This window comes from Macaca fascicularis, chromosome 19 (assembly GCF_037993035.2).
Source record: "Macaca fascicularis isolate 582-1 chromosome 19, T2T-MFA8v1.1".
NCBI classification, from domain to species: domain Eukaryota; kingdom Metazoa; phylum Chordata; class Mammalia; order Primates; family Cercopithecidae; genus Macaca; species Macaca fascicularis.
The window spans coordinates 49,678,503-49,684,276 of NC_088393.1; the positions used below are offsets into that span (position 1 = coordinate 49,678,503).

Genomic DNA, 5,774 nt, shown 5'->3' on the forward strand with positions numbered 1-5,774 from the left:
TCCCCCCTCCCCATGATAGGCCCCGGTGTGTGATGTTCCCCTTCCCAAGTCCAAGTGATCTCATTGTTCAGTTCCCACCTATGAGTGAGAACATGCGGTGTTTGGTTTTCTGTTCTTGTGATAGTTTGCTAAGAATGATGGTTTCCAGCTGCATCCATGTCCCTACAAAGGACACAAACTCATCCTTTTTTATGGCTGCATAGTATTCCATGGTGTATATGTGCCACATTTTCTTAATCCAGTCTGTCACTGATGGACATTTGGGTTGATTCCAAGTCTTTGAATAGCTCCCTATTTTTTCCACCCTAGACCTTGATAATCTCTAGTCTACTCTCTGTCTCTATGAATTTACCTATTCTTGATGTTTCATATAAATGGAATCATACACATACGTCATTTTGCTTCTGGTATATTTCACTTATCATAAAGTTTTCAAGGTCTATGAATGTTCCAGTGTGTGTCAGAGTTTTGTTCCTCTTTATGGCAGATTAACATTCTGTCGTATGTATCACCACATTTGTTTATTCATGTATTGATGAGCACTTGGATTGTTTTCACAATTTCTCTTTTGTGAGTAATGCTGCAGTCAACATTCCCATATAAGTACCTGTTTGAGTCCCTGGATTCAATTCTTTGGGTATATAGCTAGGAATGGATGCTGTTTCATATGAGAATTCTGTGATTAGCTTCTTGAGGAACAGCACAATTGTTTCTCCTAGTGGCTGTACATTTTTATAATCTCACCAGCAATGTATGAGGATTCCAAATTCTACATAAGGCTTTCACTTGTTATTTAACATTTTAAAAGAATGTTAGCCATATTTGTAGGTGTAGTGTGGGATCTCATTGTGGCTTTGACTTTGTATTTTCCTAACGACTAATGATGTTGAGTTTCTTTTCATGTCCCTCTTGATGATTTCCATATTTTCTTTGAAGAAATGTCTATTTGAGTCCTTTGCCCATTTATATAAATTGGGTGGTTTGTCTTTTTGTTATTGAGTTGTAGCAGTTCTTTATATATTCTGGGCATGAAACCATTATCTGAGTGATTTGCAACTATTATGTCTCATTCTGTGTTTGGTCTTTTTATTTTCTTGATAATATCCTTTGATGCACAAAAGGCTTACATCTTTAGCCCAGTTTATCTGTTTTTCCTTTTTGTTTCTCATGCATTTGGGTCATACCTGAGAATGCATTGCACATTTGAGGTCATTAAGTTTTACCCTTATATCTCTTTATTTTGTTTTTCCAAACGATTGCATTTATTATAAACAAGAGTACAGACCATAGACTCAGAAACACAACAGATTCGAAGCTAAGACAGCTCTGGTGAAACAGTAATAGAGGTAAGAGGAACACTGAAGTATTCATGTCTGGGCCAGAGCTACCATCCAGGGCCCCACACTCCACCTTTGGTCCAGATGGCCCCTTGGCCCAGGTGTCCCTGCTGCCAGAACACCCTGGACTGGGGTACAGGAGTTGCATATTGCATGAGGTTGGTGTCAGGGGAAGCAGGGACTCACAGTTGCCAGGTTGTCCGTCTCCTCTGAACCAATTTCCCTCCACAACCCTGGGATTTCAGTCTCATATCAACTATCATGTTTTAAAACAGAAAACAGGCAAAATGTTTGGTTAAAATGAAATGAAAACACTGCAGGCAAGAGACCTGAGTGTGCTGGTGGACAGGAGCCCTGCTCACCTGTGGGAAGGGCAGGGCCAGCAAGGGCAGCAGAGCTCCCTGTGGGCAGCTAGGCTTTGTGTGGATGTGGCCCTCCGGGTGGTCCCAGGGAAGATGCAGGGACAGGGGACAGTCCAGGCAGACAGCTATCAGGTGAGTAGGGCTCTGCCTGAGGTGTTCTGGCATCAGGGGACTACCTGACCCCCAACAGGCATGACACAGGCTCCAGGGAGCAATGGGACATCTGCCTAAAGGATCAAAGCCCAACTTGGTCAGATCCCAAGCTTTGCCTGCATCACCTCGAGCAGCAACTGGCTACGCTGCCGAAACCGGGACACATCTGCATCATACAGAAAGCTGCACCATCCTGGTGTGACAGGCCATACTTGGTCACCCTAGGGTAAGCTGGAGAAGAACTCCAGATGTGCCCTGGAGAAACCCCCACCTCTCAGGGGCCACCTCACAGGGTGCCCCCACCACCCCATTCTTTGAGTTTGGCTTGAGATTTTAGGAAGCATAATTTCACGTGAGGAAGAGAACAAAGTCTGGTCCCAGCCCACTCTGGCAAGGATCATTCCCCACCTCCTCAGCATCAGAGGAACCCACATATACAGGCAGCACACACACAGCACACCTGGGCCATAAGGAACCGTGCCTGAACACCACTCACACACAACATAACCAAGTGGCAGCCACAGAGGCCAGGAGATGCTCAGAGGGCCGCCTTCGGGGCATCCATGTAGGCCGGGTTGTAAGGAGGCTGGCTGGCCGGGTAGGGCGCGGTTGCTCCTCCAGCCAGGGTCTCATGGTAGGCTGGCAGGCCCATGGGCTGGGCCGGGTAAGGTGGTGGGTACTGCATTGGGTAGGGTGCTGCTGGCATCCCTGGCTGAGGCAGCATGGTGTGGTAGCCCTGGTAGCTTGCTCCAGGGTAGCTGGGCGGCACACTTGGAGGCTGAGGATAAGGGGTGTGCACCACAGTGGTGGATGTGATGGTGGTGACAACCGGACGTGGTCAGTGGCAGGTCTTGTATAGGCAGCAGCAGGAGCAGGTGAAGCAGGTGATGATAGTGATGACAGACAGCACAAAGATGGTCAGGCCAACGGTCAAGGTTGCTCCGAACCCCATGTTAGCCTCTGCATTCACCCAGAGGCCTCCTGTACCCCTGGGCTTCCCCTCTTCCCTTCGTGGGCCACTCAGATTCAACTTCCTCCCCTTTTGGAGAAAAGGAAAGCAAATCTCCAGATGATGTCGGCCACAGGAAGCACCTCCTATGTCTCTTTCTAATATGTTTTTATGGTTATAGATCTTATAATTAACTCACTGATCTATTTTTAGATAATTGTTTGATATGGTTGGAAGCATAGTTCTCTAAGTTTATTGTTTTGCGTGTGGTTATCTAGTTGTTTCCGCACCATTATTTAAGAGGATGATTGTTCCTCCATTAAATTATCTTGACACCCTTATGCAAGAGCAATGAACTATAAGGGTGAGGATTTATTTCTGGACTCTCGATTCTATCCCTTTGGTCCCTATTTGTTTTCTTATGCCAGCAGCTTCTGTTTTTAATAGTTGTAATGTTTTGTGAGATTTCAAATAAGAAAGTTCAAGTTCTACAATTTGTTTTGGCAAAATTGTTTTGGCTATTTCAAGGGTACTTTTTTGAAAAGCAAGGAGGTCCATTTCTGTGTTGTGAACACAGAAAAGCCTTTTCTGTGTTCTTTCAGCAGGAAATTTTGCTGTCTAGGGATCTTTTCAGGAACTTTATCAAAGTAGGTAAATTATCACCACTTCCTTTGCTGAGGTACTGTGTTAAAATGTGTGTTATCTCCCGTTGAGGAATTGAGAGACCCTGGAAGCACTTGCCCATGTGGTGAGGGACAGTGAGCTCCTTAAAGAGGGTCACAGAAGACATTGCTTTGGGACACAATGTTGTCAGGGGAGCTGTGTGCATCTCTACTTCTTTATTTTTTGTACAAGTTGCATCTCTGCTGGACATACTAGATATTGAAATCTTTGTTCATTCTCTTGGTTCTGGGTTGGCTGACCTGTCAGCTGGAGCTGGAGGACATGCCTGGCAGGGGAGTGACCCCCATGGGAAAGAGCAGGGCTCAGCAGAATGAAAGCAGCTGGGACCCAGAGAAGCCAGGGAGGTCCGACTCTTAGAAGCCAAAGACCAGCAGGTGGGTGTCCTCAGGTGCAAATGGACTGTACTGGCACCCATTGCAGTTGACTGGAAAAAGGTTAGAGGCTTTGGATATTCCATTTTCTCTCTCAGCTCTTCAGCAGGAGATTTGGGCCCTGGGCTGGCACTGTCCTGCAGCAGGGGCAGGGTAGACAGGAATGGCTGCATATCAGGCCTAAGTCCATGTCATCCTCTCAGGCATTGCCACTGAAGATGGAGAATTTTGTTCAGAGGCCCAGCCTAGGCACATGGGAGGAACCACCTTATTAAAAATTAAGAAAACAGTATACATGCTTTATTCTTCTAGAATAATTATTAATGTCATGTTTTACAATGTATCTCTTAAAGGAATGGTGAGAATCATCTACATAATGTATGTTTTAAGTGATCTTTTCTATAATTGCAGCTTTCATATGTTCTTATAGAAACCATTTTCTTTGGGAACACACAGGCAGTATCTCTGTGTTCATTTCTACTGGGAAATCTTTATGCAGCGTGGAGAGAGTCACATTTCCTAATGAGAGATGGAAAGCATCTGACTACTGAAAAAGTGTCCAAATGCTGCTGGTAATGATCATGGGGCTGCAGGTAGAGGTCAGTTTAAGGAGGTGTCAGGGAAAGTCATTTTGAGAGTCTTTTTTTTTTTTTTTTTTTTTTTACAAAATCATGGGCAGAAGCCACCACCTGGACCCACCACATATTGGAATGGATGAGGGACATAAATAGAGCTCAGTAAATTAAGAATGAAATCCATGAGTGGGCAAGAGGTTTGAGAGGTTGACGGGTGTGAGAGGTGGATAGGTGAATGTTGAGAATGTTCAAAACATCTTCTTTCTCCATAATAAGAGAGCATTTAGGCCCCTGAGCCAGACAGTGTCCAGGCCAGGGGGAACGGGATGTTGTCAGCTCTCCTGGCCAAAAGTAAGACTCCAGCAGTGTCCAGTTACTTGGTCCAGTTTGGGATTTGTTCATATTTTTAAAATGATCCAACAGTATACAATTTTGAAAATATACAAAAATCCCTATGCTACCATTCATAGATAGCCAAGATGGCCCTAAGATGGTGAGAGAATCAGAATGGGGTTTGGGTTTACGTTGTGTATTTTTTCTCCCAATATCTACAGAATTCCCTACATCCCACTTTTTAAAGTAACCCAGTGGGTGTCATTCCCTTTCACAGTTACAGACATTTCCAGTTCATGGTTACAGACCCTTGGAAAACCTACACCCTTTCTGCTGTGAGGTACAGGCAGCCCTGTGACATCACCTCTAAACATGCCTTCTGGGACATCAAATTGCTGATTAAGTAAAAGTCATTTCAGTAGATATTGAAGACCTCCATTTTACCACCTCACACTTGTAATTCTTCTACCAAAAGGTGATGGATTTTAGTGGTGATTTGCTTTTATAGATTAGTGTAGATTAATGCTTCTGCCAGGGGCAGTTTTTTCATTGGGAAAAGCATTTGGCAAAGTCTGGAGACATTGCTGGTTGTCAGAGCTGGGGGAGGGAGTCCTGCTGGCCTTGAGTGGGTAGAGTCCCCAGAGAGTGCTGAACATTCTAGAGCTCACAGAGCCCCACCAGCATGACCACTACAAAGTTCAATGCTGAGGAGGAGTGGAGAGCCCTGATGTGCCTCCCCTAACTTCCCTGGAGCTTTTTACCTTCTCCTTCCATCAGTCTCTACCACTTTCTCACCTCAGCTTGCTCCTTGAACCTGAATGCCCTCCACTTGAACTTGCCCTTAGTTTAAGACCTGCTGTAATCTCTTGACTTTCTTGGCCCCTTTCTGATCCTTAGCAAGGTGTCTTCTAGAGGGTACCTTCACCTTTCCTGGAGCTTCCCAGGATCCAGATGCCCCTGCCTTGTGTGGGCACCAGGGATATGGCCCTGTGCCTGTGTCCCTAAAGTTC

The 5,774-nt window shown here is 45.3% G+C and overlaps 1 pseudogene; it reads right to left on the reverse strand.

Moving 5' to 3' along the window:
* Nucleotides 1–2,390: 2,390 nt before the first annotated feature.
* LOC123570263 (protein shisa-5 pseudogene) lies at nucleotides 2,391–2,911 on the reverse strand (annotated as a pseudogene).
* Between the last annotated feature and the right edge of the window lie 2,863 nt (nucleotides 2,912–5,774).